This window comes from Silene latifolia, chromosome 1 (genome assembly GCF_048544455.1).
Source record: "Silene latifolia isolate original U9 population chromosome 1, ASM4854445v1, whole genome shotgun sequence".
Lineage (NCBI taxonomy): Eukaryota > Viridiplantae > Streptophyta > Magnoliopsida > Caryophyllales > Caryophyllaceae > Silene > Silene latifolia.
The window spans coordinates 184,152,011-184,178,795 of NC_133526.1; the positions used below are offsets into that span (position 1 = coordinate 184,152,011).

Genomic DNA, 26,785 nt, shown 5'->3' on the forward strand with positions numbered 1-26,785 from the left:
GAAGGAGCCCAAGAGTAAATCCGTGAGGGCTTGGCCCAAAGCGGACAATATCGTACTATTATGGACAGTGGACACCGACACAGCAGAGGCCCGACACGAGATATTCACGCTTCTGCACAAATGGTATCGTACTATTATTGCTGTAACGGAGGCGTCCCGTTACCTAATAGTTAATTGATTAGGGTGATAAGAACAAAATATAGCGAATGTAAATAAAGATGACATACAGATATATGTGGTTCACCAGTCAAATAACTGGCTACGTCCACCCTGAAGAAGAGCAATTTTACTATTGTGGAGATAATAGTACAACAGTAGATCGGTATGCACGCGGTCAATAAGAACCAAAAGTATACCCTATTCTATTAACAAAATAGTAATCTCAAAGAGATAAAGAGACTACCCAAATGAGATGAAGGACAAACGATCTTGTGGCCACCAAGATCCGAACAGACTTCTTCGATCTCCAAATTCAGACGAACGCCAATCTACTTGAGTCCGGAACAAACTGAAGCTTCCTCCCGAATGGAATCTCACAAATCGACTCTCATAAGATTGTTCTCACAAATATTATCTCCCTTTCCTTAATTAACCTAGACTAATAAAAGGGTCTTTATATAGATTTATTCCACCCTAAATAATAGATCTAAACTAATTAGGAAATAAAGATTATTAGAAAATTAAATAATTAATTCTCTAAAACAACCGAACTACCGAAACTTACCAAAGAACCCAAACCTACGTGAAAGACTACTATTAACATGGAAGATTAGGAAAATGCACGTGGGGCCCACACCGACCACTAACTTCCAAGATAACAAATCATGTAGCAATTCACACATATATGCACTGAGGCAGCTCCAAGGTCGACTCGCACCACACACGTACCCGTCTTCCTTTGTTCTTTGATTCGTTTCTTCGTCTCGACTTAGCTTAATCCGTCTCCGACACAAATTCAAGGCATAAATTCCTAACAATCTCCACCTTGACTTGAATTATCCGAAAACGAACCAAACCCAAATCAGCTTCAATTGAGTCGATTCTCAAGTCACTACTTGTCCCAATAATCTCCACATTGACTTGAACACAATCCACAAAATGGACAAACGAATCAAGTGTGCAACAAACATGACCAAATATATAAAGTACCCAATGTAGTAAGGTGAAACTACCAATTGTACTAAGTACCGAACATATCTTCATACCAACGGGAAGGCCAAACGTAGCAAACTCCGAAGAGGACAAAAGCTACCAACACCAATACAAATATATGTGTAATACCCGCTAGGTTTAAGGACACTTTGACCGACCTTTTGACCACGGAAGACCCTAAAAGGGGATAGGTGAGAGGATAAGTGAGGATACATGACTTATGCGGTTGTTTACTCGACCTAGTATGGACTAATCGGCCCAGTGGTGGTAACACTCGACCGAGTAGGGCTTACTCGGCCGAGTATGAGAGTACTCGACCGAGTATAGCCGTTGTTGGCGCGTTATTATAAAACGCAAGTTCACAAGTCTTATTTCATTTTCGACGACTCCATTCCCTCTAACCCTAATATATCTCTCTCTCACCTATCACCCACCTTTCCCTACACTCACATCTAGCCTAGACACTAACCATGGAAGGGGATTGGGTTACATAGAAAGGATGCTAGGGAGGATGGCGTCGTTGTCGCCGTCGGTTCGCATCGCTAGGTAAGTCGTTGTTTTGTTGTCGTCTTTCAGTAGGTTTTTGGGGCAGTCTTGTAATAAGATGTGGTTACCGTTTTTAGGAATGCGTCTCGGGGTCTTGCTTGGCTAATTGTTGGATGAATTTTCATGGATTGGCGATAAGGTAGGGTTCCCTACTCAGTTATCGTTAATTGATTTAAGATTATGTTTGTATTGTGTACGATTGATTGTCTGCTGATCATTGTTGGAGCGTTGGAGTTGGTGTAGTTGTTGTGGTGGTTGTTGAGTTGAGTCACTTGCGGGAGTGACTTCACGCCCTACGTTCGCCCTCTGTGGAACCCGCCACAGAAGGGGATGTGCACATTAATGAACAGGGTGATCACTCGTTGATGAGCGGGGCTTAGTTGGGGATTGGCTGCGGTCCCCCACTGGCGGCGAGGATTACCTGTTGCGATGAGTAATCTGGCAGGGCTACACATTTCGGTGTGTAGTCGGTTACTATGTGAGATCGGGAGTTTGGAGGTGGATGATGATCAGCTGGTTGCCTCGTGTACTTGTCTTACTTTGATTATACAGTAACTGACCCTGTGTTGTATTTTCAAAACTGTGGTGATCCATTCGGGGATGTTGAGCAGTTGGTTTAGCAGGTACAGTTGGTCTTGTTGCTTGCTGGCTTGGAGGGGAATCGAGTCACCATGCTACCGGAGTAGATGTCCTGGACGCATGAGTTTAGTAGCTATCATAGTTATCTTTCTGTACCTAGTTATGCGGATGTATGTTGTAAAGACTTAAAGTATTTTAATAAATGTTCTTCTATTGTTTATTTGATCTACTACCTCGGGCAACCGAGATGGTAACATCTTCTTACATTGAAGTGGTCCTTGGTAAGGCACCTTGGTGTATGGAGGTATTACAAAGTGGTATCAGAGCGACGATTTTGAAATCTGAACCAATGAACCAAATGAACATAGGGTGTCAAATTAAAATGAACCTGATGTATGTGTGATGGGAGCCCCTTATATTGGTTTTGGGTGAGAAGGCACCCTCATCTCAAAATCCCGGCCCCACTCATGCTTAAGCCAGCCACCGTGGTAGGGTAGACGGTAGGAGTATTCTGTGTTAATAAGTGTGTGAGTCGTATGTATATGTTTGCAGCAACTGGTGCGATAATGTGTGCTTAATACTATGGGTGTAATACTTGTGAATGGGTAAGTTTTTGAGTTGTTGGATGAATGAAAATAAGGCGACATGATTTGAGGAAGGTAACATGTGACCATGAAACTTCGTAGATGAGTATGATAGACCTTGTATTTGAAAAGCGTTTGTAGGTGATCTTCCTAGGAGTAATGAAGTGTCGAATGTGTGTAGAATTGCATGATAAAATGTGTCAACGTAAGTTCATAGCTTAGACGTATATATTGTGTAGTCAAAATTAACAGTATGCATTCTTGATGACTTGGATTGTTTACTACGGTTTTGTGCAAGCAACATGGATTACCCGTAAATAACTTAATAACGTTTATGATGCGTGATGTATCTTGTTGTGATAGAATAAGGGTTTAACGGTGACTAGCTCGATTATATGGAGGTCCGAACGTCTTTATTTTTTTTGCAGGTTTGATAATTTGAAATTTCGCTCCTGTTCTGTTGAACTCGACCGAGTGGGCCACACTCGGCCGAATAAAGTGGCACTCGACCGAGTACCTAGAAAGGCAGTTTATACGTGCTACTGACCTCTGGATACTCGACCGAGCAGACCGAATACTCGACCGAGTAGACCATACTCGGCCGAGTAAACCCAATACTCAACCGAGTGCCCGGTTATCGAGACTCAACTCGGTTACTCTAAAAACCTTATAACTCCTTCTTTCTTCTTATTGCCGCCCCATATCTCCTTCTTTACCTCATAAATCTTTAAAACTCTTTCTCTCTCAAGACTTTTGGGTGATTGTTGTTGGTAATTGCTTGTGCATTTTCACTCTTGTTTGCTCAAAACCTCAATCAAGATAAAGAATCTTAACAATTTTTTCAATTTGTTATCAATTTATGATAGAACGTGTACAAAATTTCGAATGCCTAGTTTGTAAAATCCTAATCTAGTATTTCTATTTCGATATTTTGGGTCTTAATCACTCTCAAACATCGCTTATACATTCCTTTCAACGATTGTATGCTTGAAATCGCTCAGCTTGAGTTGCCGAAAATTCTAGGGTTTGTTCTAAGTTTGATTTTGAGCCCTTAGATTGTCTTAGGATGCTCCTTAAAGGATTACTTGATGATAAACATGCCTTCCTTGAATAGTATGATTTGTGTTTGTAAGAAAAATACGTCTTAAGACTTCGTCTTAAAAGTGTATGGTTTGAAAAATAGTCCGCACTATGGTAATTTTTTTTGGAAATACCCTTGTTAAAATTCATATTTTTGCAGCATGCCGAAAGCAAAACCCCAGCCAATAAGCGGACTCGTGCCAATGTTCTATTGGAAACTGGTCAATCTAGCCAAGAACCCGTGGTTCCTCCGGTGGAAGAATATCTATCGGTAATCTTTTCTGACTTCAAGCAGCGTAATGCCTTTGTAGCTCTGAGGAGTCGGACCATGAGACCAACCCGATGTGTGAACCCTGACATCTTGGAGACTTTGGGGGCTAAGCCGGATATAGTGCATATCTTTGAGACCTTCGGGATGGAGGGGCTTTACCACTTACGAAAGAAGTCCTACCCCTATTTAACCTTGGAATTCTAAAGCTCCTTTGTGTATGACGTGAAAGGGAAGATTGTTTCTTTCCGTCTTATGAATGAGGACCATGAGTTGACCCTTGACGAGTTTGTCGGCCACCTGGGCCTATAGGCGGAGGAGGATGGATACCTTAGTGATGTAGCAAAGAATAGTGGGGCACTTCTTTACCTACCTTACCTGACCGGCCGACCTGCTCCTAGTGCTAGTGCCATGCTGATCAATGATATTCAGCATGTATCCCTCCGGATGTTTCTTAGGATGATAACCTGGTTTTTTATTCATGAGGGATGGTGTGAGTAAGCTGAATTCTCATGAGGTCATGTTGTTGATGTCTTACCTTAACCTTCTTCCAGAGAAGCCTTTCTACTATAGTGCTCCGGAGGTGGTATGCTCTAGTTTGGAACATATGGCACGGTCTCCGAACCGTCACATTTCATGTGGGGCCATAGTGACCCGTTTAGTCCAGAGACTGACTGACTTTGAGGCTCCGCCTCCATCGGGGGGATGAGTTGTTTGAGACCGTACCTACCATGAACGTGAAGTATCGGTGTAACAACAAATGGCTTAGGAAGTTGGATGATGGGTCATATGCTTGGAGAGTGAGAGGATCCCCGTGGATCGTACTCCCTGATCCTGATCGCCTACCCGTGATTGACCATTTGGCTGCGTATGACCCAAGTAGTGGTGCACCTAGACCCGGGCCTCAGTATTACTTGATTGACCCCATCATCCTCCTAGACCTACCTGAGCCTACTACAGTGTCAGAGAGACAGCCGGTTCCTCCCCCACCACGTGAGCGTCGTAGAGGGAGCTACACACTAACGCCCTAAGTGGTTGTTACAATTTCGAATTACGCAACCCGAGACGGGTTTTTACTTGTTGAATTTTACTGCCTGTGTCTGACAAACTTCGCTGCTTTGCGAGTTTTGATTTATCGTCCAAATTAAGAAGCAAGGATAACCTGTTTATGTTGTACTTGCTATTTTGTTTTTCCAGTTGCGTAAATTGGGACTTTTTGTCGTTCACATAGAATTATTTTGAATGTCTCAAATTAGTTGTGCTAAGTCCCATATGTATTCGTGCTACACTGCTGTTTATGATACTCGGGTTGATATTTTCGAATTATGCTGTTGATATCCCAGTTGAAGGACCGTGGCCAGTAATTTTGGTTGGCTGCTTTTTTGGGATTAATTGCCCTCATTTGATTTCATTTGAGTTGTCCACTTGAATTCATCCCATGCCCATCATATATATGTTTCCGTTATTCGTTTGAACCATATACCTATTTGCAGGTCATGGAAAGTGCAGGTAAGAGACGGAAACTAGCTGAGCCGGGTAATGGAAGCACGCTGACCGAGGCCGCAGGTGGGTCTCGTGTGGGTCAGCCCACTCCAGCAAGTCGTACTAATGAGCTAAAACATTCTAAACTTGCCCCGTGATAGAATTTTGCTATATTGAACCTCTATGAAGACAACAATCAATATTTTTGTTGACATTTGGGGCAGCTTCAATAGCCTCACAGCTCACTCTACTCGTTGATTATCCAACTAATAACACGGTTCTCTTAATAGCCTTAATGAAATATTTATCCTTTTGTATTTACTGATTCTGGATTTTTTTCCTCTTTTTTGTGACGGAGGACGGTAGAAGTCCAAGTGTAAGGGACACTTATACTCATAAATATGGGACAATTATGCTCATAAATATCCAGGTTTTTGTCTTCGCTTATATATATATATATATATATATATATTATCAACAGACTTGTCAAATTTATCAGCTGAAATTTGATTCGATTTTTTAAAAATTTCCGAATCTTTCCTAGTTCAATTTGATACTTGAGAAGTATCATCGTAATTGGTGTCATTTGATTTTCTTAAACTTTCCTTACTTTTTTTTAATTTAAGCTGTTTCTTAAGAACAAGTCATGATATTTAATGCGATTGGATTTTGATATTTCCTTGTCAACCTGAAGGTAAAATCAAGGATTGTAGCAATGGAGACTTGCTGCAGATTTTTATCACCGCTACAAACCTACAAGGTATACAGTTAATACTGTATACAACTTAAGCGAATGCACCCAAGTATCAGGGAAGTGAGCCATTTGAATGAGACTATTCAGCCTTTTCCGTGGCATATACTCCAATCCCTTCGTCCTAAAATGTGTGTAACTTTAATTAAAATACCCCTCACAAAGAATAAAAAAGGTAAACAAATGACTGGGACGGAGGGAATATTACCCTCTTTGTCTGATTTCTATTCTGAAGTAACTGAACCCAATAATGTCGATATTTATAAATTATATAGTGCATTGTTAACTAGAGTATTAAATTTGAGTATCCTGATCTGATATCTGCATCCCTTGATCGTTATTGCAGGAAGATGTAAATATTATCAAAGAAATGGGATTAGATGCTTATAGGATTTCATTTTCATGGTCTAGAATATTGCCAAGTAAGAGCTTATATGGCAAGTAATACTGCTATAATCTTAATTCTTGATTCGATGCGCGCAGCATTAAAGGATTGCACAACTAAGGAAATAAGCTTCTCGATAAACCCATGATTAATGATTTTCAATTGTCATCTCTTATCGTCAATTGATATTAGGATGAACTCTTAATACAGTTGTCTTGAATGAGTGTACATTTTCATTTTAGCTTATCAGTAAATTGTAGAATCGTGTTGGAAACCACTCGAAACGGCGATTGTAATAGTGTACAACGGTTTTATTCAGTTATTATTTATCAACAATCACTGGACTACGGCAATCTTAGTTCTCTGGAAAAAAAATTTCGGCATTAATATTTTTCCTTGTGGATGCGAACAATTTTGTTTTTCAGAAGGCAAGCTAAGAGCACGTGCTAACTGAAAGGAATCAGATACTACAACCACCTCGTCGTTAATGAGCTGATGCATAATGGTTCTCACTCTAACCAGACTCGAACCTGCTGTATGTATAACATATTCTTTTGCATACTCCATGACTTAATATAGCTTGATAACCTGTACAGGCATCCTTTGTTACTCTACTGCACGGTGATCTGCCTCAAGCTTTAGAAGATGACTATGGAGGCTTCTTAAGTACAAATATCATGTAAGTACGGAGTATATAAATTCACAAAAGCTGTATACCATTAAGGATTACCCAAAAAAAACATTTTGTAGCGCCAACCGCTATATACCGAATTCATGACACTCAAGACTGGATTCCATATTCCACGTACTACTCTGACAAATGTGACAATTGCCCTAGAACTCGAGAAGTGCCAAAAAGGAGGCATAGTAGTTAGAGGAAGAGTCAGGGTATGAACTATGGACCATTAGTATGATATTTCAATGACCCATTTACTATAACTTTGTTTTGACACAGCCCCCTGGGCCATGTCTAACAATGGAGTCATGCCAAATCCGACACATGGAAATGTACCCGTGTTTGGCACCTGTAACCAAGTCCGAGTAATATAGGCTACCGCCCTTTCGCTTTAAAATTGGAAGGTTGGGCTGAGACGGTAAGTTGAGGCAAACTATTACTCTTTTCATCCCAGTCGTTTGTTTACCTTCTATATTCATTGTGAGGGGTGCTATTATCAAAGGTAAATAAATGATTGGGACAAACAGAGTACAAGAAAATATTTAATTTGAAGGACCCTGGTAATGAAGGGTACATTTTACTGTGTTGGGTAATTTGGAAATAGACTCTAGTTCGCAGAGGACGCAGACTCATTAAGGAGGCCTTTTTGGTACCATTAGATCTAAGTTTTGTCAAGGGTAATGTTTTTTTTGAAGGTAAAGGTCTTTTTACAACAGTGTTCTTATTTCAATTGTTCATTTCTTAATAGTATTTATAATTGTAGGTGCTTTAAAAAATGGTTTTGAGGCTTAGAGGGAGGCATCTTTGTAGAAGGTATATGATTATGACATGCTTTGCTACACTAGGTTATCAGAGAAATGGTTGCAGGTTTGCTTATGCTTAGATTTGAGAACCTGGAATCATGCCATAGGAAATAAAAAAGAACACGCAACAAAGAGTTCAGAGTTCAGATGGAGCTCGCTTGCAAAAGTGAGTGTTGCACCTGGTTGCTTCAGCTCGTGTTAATGACATATGTGTATTTAAGTTAGCTTTATTACTCAGTCATTTGTAATCTAGACACAGGTAATATATTTTTATGTAAGTTAACTAGATGTTTAGAGAACATTTAGCCTAGATTAGCTTAGTAAGTAAGACGTTTGTGGGATTATTTGTACTTTTGGATTGTTTTGGAACGTTGTTGGATTGAATAAGATGTAATGTTATTTTACATGTGATGTATTAGTGGTTGGTTGGATTTCTTATAGCGGGTTTTTAAGTTGCTATTCGGATTATGAGTTTTATGTAATTTCGGCAGCAACTTTTTATATAAAAAAAAGCATTAATAAATTGCGTCGATTCTTGAAACAAATGATGCAAGTGAGAAAAATGAGTTGGCCCTAAAGCAAAATATCAATTGCATCAGTTATGATAACAAATGACACAAAAAATAAAGAAAATACATCGGTTCTAATAGAACCGACGCAAAAAATATAAGCAAATACATCAGTTATGATATCAATTGCGTCGGTTTTAAAACATAACTGATGCAAATGGTAGACTTTTGCGCCAGGTTTATAAAAACAACTGACGCAAATGGTAGACTTTTTGCGTCAGTTCCACAACTGACGCATATTAAATACGACCCCTAGATATACGTCAGGCCACAACTGACGCAAAAGGGCCTCTACAACTGACGCAATAGAGGTTTTTTCCATTAGTGCTAGAGCGTCTAGGATGGGCGAGGTTGAGACTGAGCCCTGTTACTCCACACCGAGCTTCTACCCACCGCAGTACTCGCCCTACCCCACTGTTCATGACCCCAGGATGCAGGTTAGTGACTTGACGGAGCGGATCTCCACTACCTTGGTGCTCCGGAACATGCATGAGATGATTTATAACTAGGGTATATGGACCGAGTTGGCACAACCCATTTGGTGGAGGGGACCCAGAGTTGACACGGGCGTCTTCCACAGTTATGGAGTTGATCCTGGCTTTTGGAGGCCACCAATGGAGACCGAGTTTGGCTGTCTCGCGGGACCATGAGGATCCAAGGGCGGGGGAGGCTACTCAGTTGGAGGCTTTCAGGAAGACGGTACATCAGAAGCTGGTACATCCGGCACAAGTGGTAAGGAGATGGAGGAGGGTTCGGATATGTGATTCCGTTGTTGTTGTGGGTTTCTTTTCAGTTTGTCGTTGGATACTTGTTTTTCTTTTACCGTACTCTTTTATTTTAGATGACTGTAACTGGCCATAAGGCCACTACTCGTTTTTTTTACATACTATGTGTGAGACCTCGTAGACATAACCTTTTAGTTGGTAACGGAGTATGTGACTTTGTGCAGGTATGATCATTGGCAAATTTGTGTTTAATGTCGAAAAGTTTGGTTTCTGACACGACCAAGTGCTCTAGTATACTCGGCCAAGCACCCGAATATTACACTCTCGTTGTTGGAAAATTGTTATAGACTTAAAAGGGTAACTCTTTCGTGCTGTGTATGCTTCAATACTCTACTAATGTAATATGAGTCTAAGGCACAACAGTGGAAGTAATATGAGATGTGATTGGGGGTAGTAGTGGTAGCCTTAGTTGGGCATGGGCAGTGGCGTCTTCATAATCTATAATGTATTTTCTACGTATGTTGTGTGTATCGTTTCCTTGACTTGCACTTATAAGGTGGTTGTTTATATATGTGCGGAGATGTTGTGTTTGCTTTGTAATGGAGTATATGTTGTTTACATAATCATTGTTACCTTACTTTCGGTTGACCTTGGTGAATAGGTAGAACGAACTTTGGGGACGAAGTTCCTTTTTATAGGGGTAGATAACATCGCGATATAAAGGCTCTAAGAGTCCTAACAAGTTGACTAAAATTCCTTTATGCTTCACCTTTTCCTTCTATGTTTTATTTTCACCAGTTTGATTTTCATTAAGTGAGTCGTCCTGAACTTAGATTTTGCACCCAATGTTATAATGGGGTGGTGGTGACACTTTGTAGTGGTCGGAGTCTTGTGCATCTTACATTGTAGTGGTTGGAGTCTTGTGTATCTTATGTGTCTTATTGTGAAACGAAAGATTTTCTTATGTTGCTGTCTTGGCGGTTGGGAAGCATGGGTTGAACTTCGAGGACGAAGTTCCTTTTAAGAGGGGAAGACTGTAATACCCGGTAGGTTTAAGGACTCTCTGACCGACCTTTTGACCACGGAAGACCCTAGGAGGGGATAGGTGAGAGGATAAGTGAGGATAAGTGACTTATGCGGTTGTTTACTCGACCTAGTATGGACTACTCGGCCGAGTGGTGGTAACACTCGACCGAGTAGGGCTTACTCAGCCGAGTATGAGAGTACTCGACCGAGTATAGCCGTTGTTGACGCGTTATTATAAATTGCAAGTTCGCAAGTCTTATTTCATTTTCGACGGTTCCATTCCCTCTAACCCTAATATCCCCCCCCTCTCTCTCTCACCTATCACCCACCTTTCCCTACACTCTCATCTAGCCTAGACACTAACCACGGAAGAGGATTGGGTTACATAGGAAGGATGCTAGTGAGGATGGCGTCGTTGTCGTCGTCGGTTCGCATCGCTAGGTAGGTCTTTATTTTATTGTCGTCTTTCAGTAGGTTTCTGAGGTAGTCTTGTAATAGGATGTGGTTATCGTTTGTAAGAATGGGTCTCGGGGTCTTGCCTGGCGAATTGTTGAATGCATTTTCATGGATTGGCGATAATGTAGGGTTTCCCTACTCAGTTACCGTTAATAGATTTAAGATTATGTTTGTATTGTGTACGATTGATTGTCTGTTGATCATTGTTGGAGCGTTGGAGTTGGTGTGGTTGTTGTGGTAGTTATTGAGTGGAGTCACTTGCGGGAGTGGCTTCACGCCCTAGTTTTGCCATCTGTGGAACCCGCCATAGAAGGGGATGTGCACATTAATGAACAGGGTTATCTCTCGTTGATGAGCAGGGCTTAGGTGGGGATTGGCTGCGGTCTCCCACTGGCGGCGAGGATTACCTATTGCGATGGGTAATCTAGCAGGGCTACATATTTCGGTATGCAGCCGGTTACTATGTGAGATCGGGAGTTTGGAGGTGGATGATGATCAGCTGGTTGCCTAGTGTACTTGTCTTACTTTGATTATATAGTAACGGACCCCGTGTTGTGTTTTCAAAACTGTGGTGATCCATTCGGGGATGGTGAGCAGTTGGTTTAGCAGGTACAATTGGTCTTGTTGCTTGCGGGCTTGGAGTTGAGTCACCATGCTACCAGAGTAGATGTCCTGGACGCATGAGTTTAGTAGCTATCATAGTTATCTTTCTGTACCTAGTTACGCGGATGTATGTTGTAAACACTTAAAAGTATTTAAATAAATGTTCTTCTATTGTTTATTTGATCTATTGCCTCAGGCAACTGAGATGGTAACACCTTCTTATTACTGAAGTGCTCCTTGGTAAGACACCTTGGTGTATGGGGGTAGTAACACCCCATATACCAAGGAGCCTTAACAAGACCTTCCCTAGCATATAAGGGCATTACCATCTCGGTTGCCCGAGGACAGTAATCATGAAAAGTCGATAAAAGAACAAATATAGTTTATTACAAGATTAACAAAACTACTGATGTATAAAAAACAACTCAAAACCACTATGTGAACTATTCTGTCATGACTCGTAAAGGACTCATCCCACCAAGACTCCAGCTACCATCCAGGACATCACCTGCTAAGACTAACTGCTTACCATAAGGGATCACGGCAGACACAACAGAAACAACAAGAAGACAAACCACACAAGGTCAGTAACCGAGGAAAGGCACAACATCAACAACCAACATACTACAGACGCAACCAAGCACGCACACAAGCCACAACTACTCCAACCAAATCCCCGATCATCATATCGAGGGATAAACCCAAGTTTCCTTAATGTGCACATTCCCTCCTGTGGCGGGTTCCACAGAGGGCGAATCAAGGGCGTGCAGCTAGTCCCGCAAGTGACCACACTCAGCCAGGGACGCGCCCCGAAGATCACAGACAGCTATACCATAACCACATCAACCAAAACAACACAACATCAACCGATTATCACAATCTATCAATCACACCAACATGACATTAACCAACACATATCAAAAGACACACTAGACACCCAACAGTACTGAGTAGGCGAACCTACCTCTATCCAACCGCAGCGATTCTGAGTCCAACCACAAGATATCAACCAACCAATCAACACACCTATACAAGCAGTACAAACACCTATTACTATCACTACAACCCTAAAAGAAACAACAATGATGACGATGATAACATACCTACGCACAGCATACCGGCGTCAAGACCGCTACCCGACTAAAGCAACCCATCCCTATGGCACAAGCATCCTCAGAGGCCTCCATGGAAGGAACTAGGGTGAAAGGGAGAAGGAGAGACGATTTTTAGGTTTTTAAAAAGAGGCGAAAATGATGTGCGATTCTACCAAAACACGATTATAAATCCCCGATGAAAAGACGCTACTCGATCTAGTAACTCACTTACTCGATCGAGTGGCCTCTACTCGATCGAGCCTCCCTTTTACTCGATCTAGTGGCCTCGACTGTATCGAGTACCACACCCCCAACGCTTACCATGACACAAGATATCTCTCGAAGGCTTCCCAAAAACCAAGACATGCCACTAAGGTCGGTCAACGTCAGTCAACGGGTCCCCAGAAGGACGGGTATTACAGTCTTCCCCCCTTAAAAAGAACTTCGTCCCCGAAGTTCTACTCATCCTCTCCCGAACCGCACGGTAAGGAACTAATGTCGACACCACCGTTTACCCGATACAGGTCATCAAAACTGTTTAGAAATATTATCCCCATACGTATGACCATCAAACATCATCATCGTCAACCACCTAAGACACGTCACCCACTCAAACCTCAACGAACTGCTTATTTCCTTTTGAATTACTGAACGCATACTATGCACCAATATGATCAACTCGACTATCACTTATACTACTACATCGAATTACTCAGACATGCATCAACACAACTACGAGCCTATACTTTCATTCATCACCGATCAACAATTACCACTTACAAAACGCACAAGCCAACGGGTTTTTCACAAGTTCACCACAACACATGTTTCTGACTTACACCACATATGTTTCATTATCCTCGATTACCCTGACCTTACAACACAATTCCGCTAATAACATTAAAGTCTCAAGTCATCATAGTGAATACTACGGAAATAAAGTATACAACATGTTATATCATTCGACAATTATTAATTCTTACTCAATTGCACTAAGACCGCCATGAAGTTATCCAGAACAATCATATGAGACTTATTCAAACAGTCATTCACATACTTTAAAATGTCACAAAAATACCGCAACATTGTTATAATTACATTATTTTTCTTTTGCGTCATTACTCTTCCCCTCTTAAAAGGAACTTCGTGCCCGAAGTTCACCATCAAACAACTTCCTTGTCCCTCAGACTGACACAAACGACACTACTTTGACATTACTCATAAACCACCAAAACAACATTGATTCATGCTAACAAAACTTATTCCTTGACATTACTTAATTACAACTCATACAACATAAACCACAGATATCATGTAACATATCGCGGATATATTGTTACAACTAGTAGCAAATTCAACAATTATTTGTTAGACGACCTTTTCGAACAAATGACAATATTATAATTATAGTATTCAATTAAACCACGACAGATGGTACCCGCATGAAGAATACAAGGTGATACAAATACCACTAAAACTAGGTGAAGTGATCAAAATCCATATCCGACTCATGACAGAAACAACACTCTCTTGACATTACTTAACCACGACTCACAAGATATAGATATATATACAAATATGAACTTAAACAACATCACTTGCACACTAAGTTCCTGCAACAACATGTCCTATCATTCCGACGCACCTATATTGCATAAAACTTCACTCATAACTCAACCACAAGCCAATACAAGACCAACGGTGAAGCTAAAACATGTTACTAAACGCGAACAACCATGACCAATATAAAAACATCCAAAAATATGAGAATTCAAACAATTCAAACATTGAAATGTGCCTGTAATGGTGACACTCGATCGAGCTTGGTCTACTCGATCGAGTTCATCAGCTACTCGATTGAGTAGCCTGAGATCATAATACTTCTCCAACTGATACACCTGCAGCTACTCGATCGAGTGAGGGGCACTCGATCGAGTTGCCACAAGTGAAAATCCTGCATGAGACATATAATCACATAAATACGAGTCGGAATGCTAACGCGACCCACAAATCCTGCATGAAAGTGTAACAGTATTCAAAATACGGCCTTATGGCCCAACATACAAACCAAGTCCAAAAAGTACCAACCGAAAACGAACTAATATCCACCATAACTATAAAACGTAAAAGAACGAAATGAAGTATCATCACTCCTGATGCTGCTCATCCATCACTGCATCCTCATCACCACCGCCACCCGAAGTGCCTGCTGCCGACGCACCAAGACCCGCATCACCACCAGCTCCAGCATCTTCTCTCACGTGCCAAGGGGTCAAACCACCATAGGGGTACGACTGAGGCTCTCCCCAAGTAGACATATCCACACCATAAGAGTGGAAAACCCCACTGCTGTCCCCGACTCCCCTCCACCAAACCGGATGAGGTCCCGTGGTCCCAATACCCTGAACGTAAGCCATCTCATGTAGGTTCCGGAGTGTCAAGGTAGAAGACACTCTCTCAGCAAGGTAGCTCTCTCGCATCTTCGGGCTATCAAAAGAAGGGTATCTGGGGAACGGGTACTCTGGTGGCACTGGCTGCTCTGGCTGAGTCTTAGCCATCCTCTCCCGAACTCGACGTGGCCCCCTCCTCACTCTAGGTTGGTCCTCCTCCGCTCCCTCATTCTCCCCTTTCCTTGGCTCGGGCATAACCTGAAGAATATCAGGGTCAATGAGGTACGTCTGCCTCGCAAGACTTCCCTCCTCATCCTCGTCAGAGTTGGCAAACACCACTGCCGCGGGTAAAGGCTCTGCCACTGGGAGGTGCTCAGGAGCTGGTATCCGCATCCAACTCATATCCCGCACTCTCCATGCCAAACTACCATCCCCTAAGGTTCTCAACCATTTCTGGTCGAGGAAGTAGGCTCGGTCCAAGGTAGGCACCGTGGTGGTCAAAGGAGTATAGGCCGAGGAGGCCTCAAAGGATGTCAGTCTCTCTGCCAACCGAGTGGCAATGGCCCCACAACTCAGGAAGCGGGTGTCGGAAGAAGCCATGAGCGCTAAACTGCCACACACCATGGCAGGGGCACTTAAGGTCACTCTCTGAGGCCGCTCGGGGTTAAGGTACGCCAACAACAACATCAACTCGCGTGAGTTCAACTTACTCATATTCTTTCTCATAAAGAAGACAAGTCAAAGCACGAAGGAAGATCTTCAAAGGGACATGTTGAACATCATTAATCAACATGTTACTTGAAGTAGGAGCTGATTTCCCGGTAAGACAAGGCATGAGACTACTAACCCCACACTCCGTGGGTATGTCCCGAAGAGCTCCCTTGGCGGGTTTACCAAGGCCAAGGTGAGAAGCAAACAGGTCCATGGTCAAGATAAAGCTTGTGTTCATGAGGCGGAACTCCACAGTTTGTTCCACCGCTTCGTATTTAAACAAGCTCATGAACTCAAGCGTCAAAAAGGCATAGGAGTGCTTACGTAGGTGGTATAACCCAGTCATCCCCAAAGTCTCAAAGATGTGTCTGACATTAGTCTCAATACTCAGGTCATCCAAAAGGGTCGTGTCTATCCAGCGGGTAGGTCTCATCTTACGGCTCTGCAAAGCCACAAATCTCTTCCTTTGTGTGAAATCCACAAAGACTACCGACAGGTATTCGGGTACAGCCGGGACTACCGATCCACTCCCCTCTCCTACCTCGGGCTCAGAAGCCCTTCCTCTCTTGCTCTGTCGGGTTCCCACTGTTGGTCTCGGTATCTGTTTCAACGTATAACTTAAATATACAACCACATATATGTGAAAAACATACAAGGCATTCATGTATGGTCATATAAAGAAGCATCTAGGTACACACTATCACCAACAATCCCAAAAATCATAAGCATGAACTTTCAATTTCACTCTCAGACGGTCTCATAGCTGTAAAAATTTTGACATGTAAAGCACCAATTATCATTATCACTACCACTTTTGAGAATCATAATTTCAAAATAACTTCATAAACAACTAAATTTCACAATAATACGAAACGAATTTCAGTTTGGGGCACTTTTAAGACGGAGTTTTAAGGCAATTTTTTGGGTGAAAATCACAAAAATCAACTCTAAAGATGATATGTATGACATATATTACTCAATTTTCTCCTTTTTATACCCAAAAGGCAATCAAAATTCAATTTAAATTCTCAAACCCTAGAAAATCCGGGTCTTATAAACTCCCAATTTAATTCGATTTTTGCATAGCTAACAACAAATCAACAAAGGAAAGCATCTAGTTCATATTACAACCATTACAAACAAGATTTGGCACATATAAACCAATTTTTCAGCAATCATCAACACCCTACATGCTTCTAATTAATCAAAAACATCCAAAATAGGATAAGCATTCATACCTTGGTTGATGGATAAGCAAAAGAACAGATTAAGCAAATAAAATACCAAGATTTAGGCACAAAATCACAAGGTTTTGAGAGCACAAGAGTGATAGAGGATGTTAGGGTTTTGGTTGAATGAATGAATACGAAGAAAAGAATTAAGGAAAGGAGGTATAAGATTCCGCGGTATAGCGGTACTGTAGCAACTTACTCGATCGAGTAAGTAGGCTACTCGATTGAGTTGGAGCTACTCGGTCGAGTTTTTGCAGTAAATTCCAACTTTCTCGACGTAATAGCTTCCTAACTAGATCGAATGAGGTCTACTCGGTCTAGTAGGCACTCGTACTCGGTCAAGTAAGGTTAGACACGTGTCGGAAATATAAGATTAACTAAAAATTCCTGCAAAACAGCAACGTGTGTCGATTCCAAAATGAATTCGGACATCGGCACAAATTAACATACTCATTCACATCGTATCACTACTAAACAAGTATAACGTATCAATCCAACAAATACATTACTTCATTCAACTCTTCATTCTTATTGTATAACCGTTATTTCGCAACCAAGTGACCAACTTTAAATTTTCTCATGCACACTTTTAACACATTTCGTTCACTTATAGGCATACAATTGTGACTTCAACAAAATAATTTATAACCATATTACTTTAATCATACATCTAGCACTTACAACACACCAGTTTGATTACTCAATTACACCACACGCGAAAGCATTCAATCATTCATCTATCACATTTACTCTCATACTATTTTGATGACCATTACTACAAATTTACAACTTACTAACTATCACCATTGCTACCACATACAAGGCTCACAAACCTTTATATCAATTACTATTATCAACCATATAAAACAAGCATTACCGGCACCACATCATGCACTCTATATCGTATTTCAACCTTGTCACCCCTCCCGTTACTACTCAACTATAGACTTTCGTAGTTCTAATCACAACCGTACGCATTTAGCATCCATAAAGACTCCGCTACAAACATCTCTACATCACTATCATACACACTCTAAGCACATAATTCCCGACTCAATATCCCCATAACCAGTGACTGGATTAAGCATAAGGGGGCCATGATTTTGAAATGAGGCGCCTACTCACCCAAAATCTAGCATCAGCTGGGGCTCCCAATATACATACACCAGGTTCATTTTATTAGACTCACTACATTCATTAGGATCATTTGTTACAGGTTCCCAAATCGCCGCTCTGATACCACTTTGTAACACCCCCATATACCAAGGAGCCTTAACAAGACCTTCCCTAGCATATAAGGGCATTACCATCTCAGTTGCCCGAGGACAGTAATCATCAAAAGTCAATAAAAGAACAATTATAATTTATTACAAGATTAACAAAACTACTGATGTGAAAGATACAACTCAAAACCACTATGTGAACTATTCTTAGGTGACTCGTGAAGGACTCATCCCGCCAAGACTCCAGCTATCATCCAGGACATCACCTGCTAAGACTAACTGCTTACCATAAAGGATCACGGCAGACACAACAGAAACAACAAGAAGATAAACCACACAAGGTCAGTAACCGAGGAAAGGCACAACATCAACAGCCAACATACTACAGACGCAACCAAGCACACACACAAGCCACAAATACACCAACCAATCACCGTCACCGACTGTCCACTGGACCAGCCCTACCAGTGGTGGACCGCAGCCGTACCCACCAAATCCCCGCTCATCATATCGAGCGATAAACCCAAGTTTTCTTAATGTGCACATCCCCTCCTGTGGCGGGTTCCACAGAGGGTGAATCAAGGGCATGCAACCACTCCCGCAAGTGACCACACTCAGCTAGGGACGCACCCCGAAGATCACAGATAGCTATACCATAACCACATCAACCGAAATAACACAACATCAACCGATTATCACAATCTATCAATCACACCAACACGACATTAACCAACACATATAAAAAGAAACACTTGACACCCAACAGTACTGAGTAGGCGAACCTACCTCTATCCAACCGCAGCGATTCCGAGTCCAACCACAAGATATCAACCAACCAATCAACACACCTATACAAGCAGTACAAACACCTATTACTATAACTACAACCCTAAAAGAAAAAACAACGACAATGATGACGATGATGACATACCTACGCACAGCATACCGGCGTCAAGACCGCTACCCGACTCGAGCAACCCATCCCTATGGCACAAGCATCCTTAAAGGCCTCCATGGAAGGAACTAGGGTGAAAGGGAGAAGGAGAGACGATTTTAGGTTTTTGGAAAGAGGCAGAAATGATGTGCGATTCTACCAAAAAACGATTATAAATCCCCGCTATAAAGACGCTACTCGATCGAGTAACTAACTTACTCGATCGAGTGGCCTCTACTCGATCGAGCCTCCCTTTTACTCGATCGAGTGGCCTCGATTAGATCGAGCACCACACCCCCAACGCTTACCATGACACAAGATATCTCTCGTAAGGCTTCATAAAGACCAAGACATGCCACTAAGGTCGGTCAACGTCAGTCAACGGGTCCCCAAAAGGACGGGTATTACAGGGGGTGTTATAATATGAGATACCAAATGTCACTATGATGGAACTGTGTACCAAAATAACACAGACACAAGACTCCAAAAACAAAATCTCCTCGAAAATATTATGGCCAAACGTATCATCGCACCAAATTGCCTATTAAAGGACACATACGCCATGACCAAAACAGATGTTTCACCTGGTACAAAAGAGTGTCGCGAACACCACCAACATGTCTACACCAAGACAACAAATATCCAGTCGAAACCAAAAACAACATTCTATTCGAGCACAAATCACGTCCATCAAAGATGAAAGTTTTTAGACTTACAAGTCCAACCCAAAAGCTCCATAGAACAAAATCCCGTCAAAGTTTCAGATGATCCCTTACGAGATCCCAACGACTCTTTTTCAAGAACCCAAATTGCTCAACCATGAGTCTAAATCGCCTCACTAAGACGCAAAAACAAATGTAAGTTTGTCTTGAGGATCCATTAGCTTGACCTGTAGAGTAGCAAGCTCCACCTTACCATCAACACTACCATCTTTGCACAAACTCACCAAACCCAAAAGTATGTCAACTTTCAAAATATTCGCTCCCCCCATCTTTCCACCCATAATTCAACAAACCCAAACTAACGCCTAAAAGACAATTACAGCAGAAGCAAATTCCAAATCAGAACTCTAACTCTGGTGCCAATTGTTGTAAAGGAGGCGCCCCGTTACGCAATAGTTAATTGATTAGGGTGATAAGAACAAAATACATCGAATGTAAATAAAGATGACACACATATATACGTAGTTCACCAGTCAAATAACTGGCTACGTCCACCCTGAAGGATAGCAATTTTACTATTGTGGAGATAATAGTACAACAGTAGATCGGTACGCACGCGCTCAATAAGAGCCAAAAGTATACCCTATTCTACCAACAAAATACTAATCTCAAAGGGACAAAAGAGACTAACCAATGAGATGAAGGACAAACGATCGTGTGGCCACCAAGATCTGAACAGACTTCTTCGATCTCCAAATTCAGACGAACGCCAATCTACTTGAGTCCGGAACAAACTGAAGCTTCCTCCCGGAGGGAATCTCACAAATCGACTCTCATAAGATTGTACTCACAAATATTATCTCCCTCTCCTAATTAACCTAGACTAATACAAGGGTCTTTATATAGATTTATTCCACCCTAAATAAGAGATCTAACCTAATTATGAAACAAAGATTATTAGAAAATTAAATAATTAATTCCATAAAACAACCGAACTACCGAAACTTATCAAAGAACCCAAACCTACGTGAAAGACGATTAACATGGAAGATTAGCTAAATGCAAGTAGGGCCCAAAACCACTTACTTCCAAGATAACAAATCATGTAGCAATTCACGCATACATGCACTAAGACAACTCCAAGGACGACTCGGACCACACACGGACCGGTCTTCCTTTGTTCTTTGATTCGTTTCTTCGTCTCGTTGTAGCTTAATCCGTCTCTGACACAAATTCAAGGCACAAATTCCTAACATTACCTTGCATAACAATATGTACTATTCACAGTATTTTTACACACCACTTCTATTAATCCTCAAAGCTTTTTATATAACATTACAATGAAAAAGTTTAACGGGAATTGTCTTGAGTATCGGATATCATAAAAAAAAATGGTTAGAAAAATGGAATCTCCATAGAGAAAAAAAAAGTAGACATTTCTTTCGCAATTGAGATGGTAAACCCACTAGCAGTCTCTGATTTGTGCCAAGTTAGTTTTCTTGACGAACTTTGTATATAACATCTACGACCTACGGTAGTTTATTCGCCCAAAAGTTGCTACGAGTTTAAGTCTGATTGGAATTCAATTTGTCCATGAACTAGCGTGAATAACAGTGACGGAGCTAGGATTTTAAGTCAGTGGCTGGGGGTGAAAGGGCAATACTATATGGGGTCCTAAAAAATTTTCGAAAATTTTAATTAAAAATTTCAAAAATTTCAAAAATCAACGGGGACAGGGGCCCTGCTAGCCCCCTAGCTCCACATGCGTGACTATGTTAGATATGGACCTTACCCATTTTACTATTGTTTTATGAATGTGGATTGAAGTTTGCAAAGTTGTACGAAATGTTGACAGCACCGATTTTTTCATTTACTCTCGGATTTGAATATATGGATATTCTATCCCATAAATTATGAACCAAATAATCCTTTAAGATTTCTATTGATTGTGACGATTATGTAAACATTTGAATTATCTCCTTGGATTTTCCTATTCTAGCACACGAGGCAACATAGGCACATCGTAACCTATCAATATAGTCCTAGTTTTCTTATCATAAAAACTCTGATCCTAAATAAACCTCATTTATGGTTGTACTTACTATGTGTTCGTAATCTTGGTGTCAGAGCCATGGCAGTCTAAACCTTGGCTCTTATCTTCCAAAAAGTATTAGAGAATAATGGGTTATCTGTAACGCCTCGTAAACAACGGGAGTACAAAATAGTAGATTTTTTTAATAACAGCGGAAATTACAGAGCGTTACCGCCGTATTTCCCAATACAGAGAAATACAAGGCTTACATTACTTCTTAGTACAACGCACAACATACATCTTTGTAGAAGCGTCACTGTATAGCTTAACTTCTATTTTTAGGAATAGGCGCACTGAATATTATGTTTAAACTCATTTCCTCTCTCTTTTCCTTTATATATTATCACGCTATATAACTTATTTTATTGAGTGTATAAATAGACTGTCTACTTATTTACGATTCCACCGACACTTACTGTTCACTGACGCAACAGTACCCACTGACGCTATAGTAGTACAGTACCCACCGACACTTTTTTATTATTATTTTTTTCTATAAAAACCACAAAATTAACCATTTTATCCACTCACTTTTCATTTACTTCTAATCCTAAATCTCATAAAAAAATATTCTCTCTAAATTATGGATAAATCATCCGATAATTCATCCAATAAATCACCCGATATCTCCTCCGATGAGCTTTATAATTCCGTTACAAAGTCTCTTAGTGAAGTGAAGACACTTATTAGCTTGCTAATGATATTAATATATGTATTAGTAGTAGTATTTGCAATAATTATAGTTTATCTTACGAAATAAATAACTTTTGCTTGTAATCCTCTCTTTGTTATTATTAATCATGTTACTAATCTAGTGATTTGTATATTCTTAGAAGTTTTATTATCGCCTTAATAACTTGTTAATAAATAAACACATGTGAATCATGTTTAAAAAGATAAAAATTGGATTTTTTTTTTTTTTTTTTTGCTTTTATTAGAAATCTAACCTCGGATTTCTTAAACGATCTGAGATTCTCGGACCACTTAGGCTCCTTTCCCAAATTGACATCTCAACTACAAAATATTACGATATTGTTTATGCTAATACTGTTTCAACACCGATACTTTAAAACGGTAAATGACCATCTCATCTCAACTGGGCTCTTTCAATTTGGGCTTTATGAAATGTTCAAATATTCCCCAATTAAAACATCATAACTCTAATCCTCAACATTCCACTAATCCACTATTATTCTTAGTAATCCACATTAATTATGTTTACAACACCACAAACCCCTTATATACTTAATCAGGCCTACTACTTTATAATCCGTGGAATAATGTAATCACTTGATATCATGATCTTATTATCTTAATCGCAAATAACTTACAAAAATGTGCATTCACTAATCTAATACTTTCTTTGAAACAAAACTCTATAATCCAAATTTCACCATCACCAGCATATTTCCTAATTACTACCTAATTATTATTAACAGCCAACAACTTCCAAATTTCAATCCCTACAAAAATCAAGATTATTCACCAAATACAAATTATCCGGCCAAGACATGGAAATATTTTTTTTTTCTCCTTTCCTTTACCCTCTAATTAACTCAATATCAATCTCATTAGCATAACTCAAACGACTTATGTACAGCTCTATTAGTCATAAGTCCCTTTATAATAGCATTCATATCCTCAATCCACAATTATCTTCAAAACTCTAATAAGACTATGTGACACTCACTGATTACCTCCAAAGATATTCATCCAACTGATTACCTTTAAAGATCAGATTCATCCAACTTTATCCATAACTGTAATAACTATTTGACTTAACATATACAACTATACAAGTCCCTAAAGGCTAAAACCCAAGTTTTCTAACCTTCAATCTCTCTTTTCCCTAATATCCTCAATTTATAAAATTGAAACCACGGTATTCTCATCCAAACTTTAAAATTCTCCCTCCTTCACTCCTTGTGTCTACTATATATAAATGCTTCTAAAATTCTAACTTCATAAATTTACTCAACTTAAGTTCCAACTCGCTTCTTATTTGTTTTCTCTCCTTTTCCTATATGCCTCCAACGATAAGCTTGTCCTCGAACCGTAAAGAAAATTCGCATTATTCACTTCCTTTCTATACTCCTAACCCTTGCCTCTCCTTCCTCCACAAAGTTAGGCAAAACCTTCTTCTTCTGTAACAAATACGACAAACTCCTTTTCTTTTCCTTTACAAGTCAGGAATTCGAAAATCGTGACAGTAACTTAACTCAGTTTATCTATATCCTACATATATCACACCTTCTTAGTTAATATAAACTACAAAAAAACCATCATTTTCTCGAACTCGCTCAGACATAATATTTCACCATTTCTTTATTGAAAAACATCGACATTTGCTACGTTGCTGTCGTTAAGTGAATCTAGTGCACTCTACTTTTGACTATATCATCAATATTGGGCAATAAAATAAATTTATTATACCTCTATAATATTGTATTTTTCATGGTTTGGGAGTCTAAATGACTAAGGTATAGTACTTCTATTTCACTCTGCATTTATGGAATTGGACTCTGTTTCTCACACATCCTCTAATGTCTCTAACCTGGTGACATGACAGTAAGTCTGAACCTAGTAGTTCTTTATACTTTTTTTTCTTTTGTAAGTTATGATCTTAAAAGTGTGCACATATATAGAAAGATATGTCATCAGGACCATATCAAATAGTGCACTAACGATAAAGACTAAAAGGACACATAAATAATATCATTAAGACAAATAAGGTAATCACATAGGTTAACAAGCAGATAAATAAGATAAAATCTTATACGCTACCCATGATTCCTATGACGTCTACCCATCTCTCATTCAATTTATGTTTTTTTTATCCATATAATTTATTAAATAATTTTATTTTTCATTCTTTATCCTAAGCTCTGATACCACTTTTGTAACGCCCCGTAAACAACGTGAGTACAAAATAGTATATTTTATTAATGGCAGCGAAAATTACAGAGCGTTACCGCCGTATTTCCCAATACAGAGAAATACATGGCTTACATTATTTCTTAGTACAACCGAATAACTAGTAGCAGGTCTTATTGATTATATTTTAATATTATGATACATTATTCTTACTCCATTTTCTTGCATCAATCTCACTCATGCCCTTCTCTATTTCCTGTACCTGAAAAAGATTAATAAAATAAAGGTCAACCAACCACAGGATGAGTATATTTCCCATAACCTCCAACTCAAATTAATATAATTCGGCTCATTATTATTGAACAGGGCCACATTACGGAGCCGAGACTCCCTTAGGCTATGCCCTCCTCCGTGTACACAGGATAACAATCTTTTCCTCTTTTTTTCTTTTTCTTTTTTCTCTTTTTCTTTCTTTTTATCTGGATATAACGGGGCGGAGCCAATTGCCGAGCCCCCTGCCGAGCTTACTTCAGAGCACACGTCCATGTACACGGGATAAAATAATAATGTGGTCTGGTCCCTTCCAATAATAATGTCCCCGGATGATACATTGGCCAAATGTACATCTTAGCAGTGGTATTTTAACATTAACATTATCATGTTAGCATTATAACGTCAATTATTAGCACAAACAGTACCACAGTCATATCTCACGTAAACCACATTACGTAAATTATACACGTATAACATAACTTTATCACATAAAAAATCATTCACGTGAATTATAATATCAGTTGAGTAATTATAACGATAATAAACTTACTCATTATATTAACTTAAGACGAAGGGGTAGGAAATATACCTTATAAATCTCACGGCCTAGTTAATTAAGTGTATCGTAACTTGATGGCTTAGTTCCCTCATACCTTTATTTTTTAACTAGCTATTTGCCTTCGTTTTCTTGTTCGAGTGTAACTAAAATGAGCATGTATCCCTCGCTATTTATAGTTTTCTTATGTCGGTTTGATACACTAGCCTACATTCTCTATGTTTGTACGTGGCGTTCTTACCACCAAAAATGTCAACCCCTCCCCCCTATGTTTATACGTGGTTAGTTAATTACCATTTTTTTTTGTTTTTTTTTTAATTTTAACATGTGATACAAAAGAATAAAATACAGTAAAGTTTGTAAAATATCTAGATATTTCTTTTTACGGGTTATTTTCTTTTAGATAGGTCTAGTAAAAATTCTACGGGTAAAGTTTTTATTGAGTCGGATTCCAACCGAACTATTTTATTCTTATTATAGAGTCTTACTTTTACTAGATTCATGTCTTTTGAATATTACTAGGTCAATATATCTCCCTCTAGGATGGATTCATTTCACTTGTATACCTTTTTCGACTCTACTTGATAAAAATTATTTTCCCTTTTAGCGAATAATTTACTTAAATCTATTAAATAATACTTTTATTCGGGGTATCACATTATCCCTTCTACTAATACCCTAAGTATGGATAAGTATGCTCTGTGGTTGCCATTCTATGGATCCTCCACATCAGAAAATTCTTACTCTGTGAAATAAGGTGTAAAGAATTAAACTATGATGTTTTTAAAAGCTTGTACCTTGAGATAAAAGTTAAGGTTATATGTTTTCTCGGTTTAGTAATTTAAGAACAAAAAAGTTAATCATTTATCCCTTCATGTTTATAAAAAAGGGAGGATAACTCATTACAATTTACAACTTTGAAGGATAAATAAGAAATAAGGCATTCTGTTATGGTTTCGGGTCTCATATCAAAAATATGGAAAATAATTCTAATATCTTACCACGAACGTCTTCTTCTCCTTTTCGCAAATCAAATGCTTGTAAAATAGATTATCTTTA

At 39.6% G+C, this 26,785-nt stretch overlaps 1 long non-coding RNA gene across 2 annotated transcripts in view; it reads left to right on the forward strand.

Moving 5' to 3' along the window:
- LOC141614364 (uncharacterized) overlaps positions 1-8,737 on the forward strand; it is a 106,378-nt gene extending 97,641 nt beyond the window's left edge. Inside the window, exons 1-5 of one of the 2 annotated variants that reach the window (XR_012529334.1) lie at positions 6,385-6,451; positions 6,789-6,864; positions 7,253-7,332; positions 7,424-7,506; positions 8,414-8,737. This is a non-coding gene — a long non-coding RNA (uncharacterized LOC141614364). Of the gene's footprint in view, positions 1-6,384; positions 6,452-6,788; positions 6,865-7,252; positions 7,333-7,423; positions 7,507-8,413 lie in introns of those variants that run through there. The other variant, XR_012529333.1, reaches the window with a different exon arrangement.
- Positions 8,738-26,785: the final 18,048 nt, after the last annotated feature.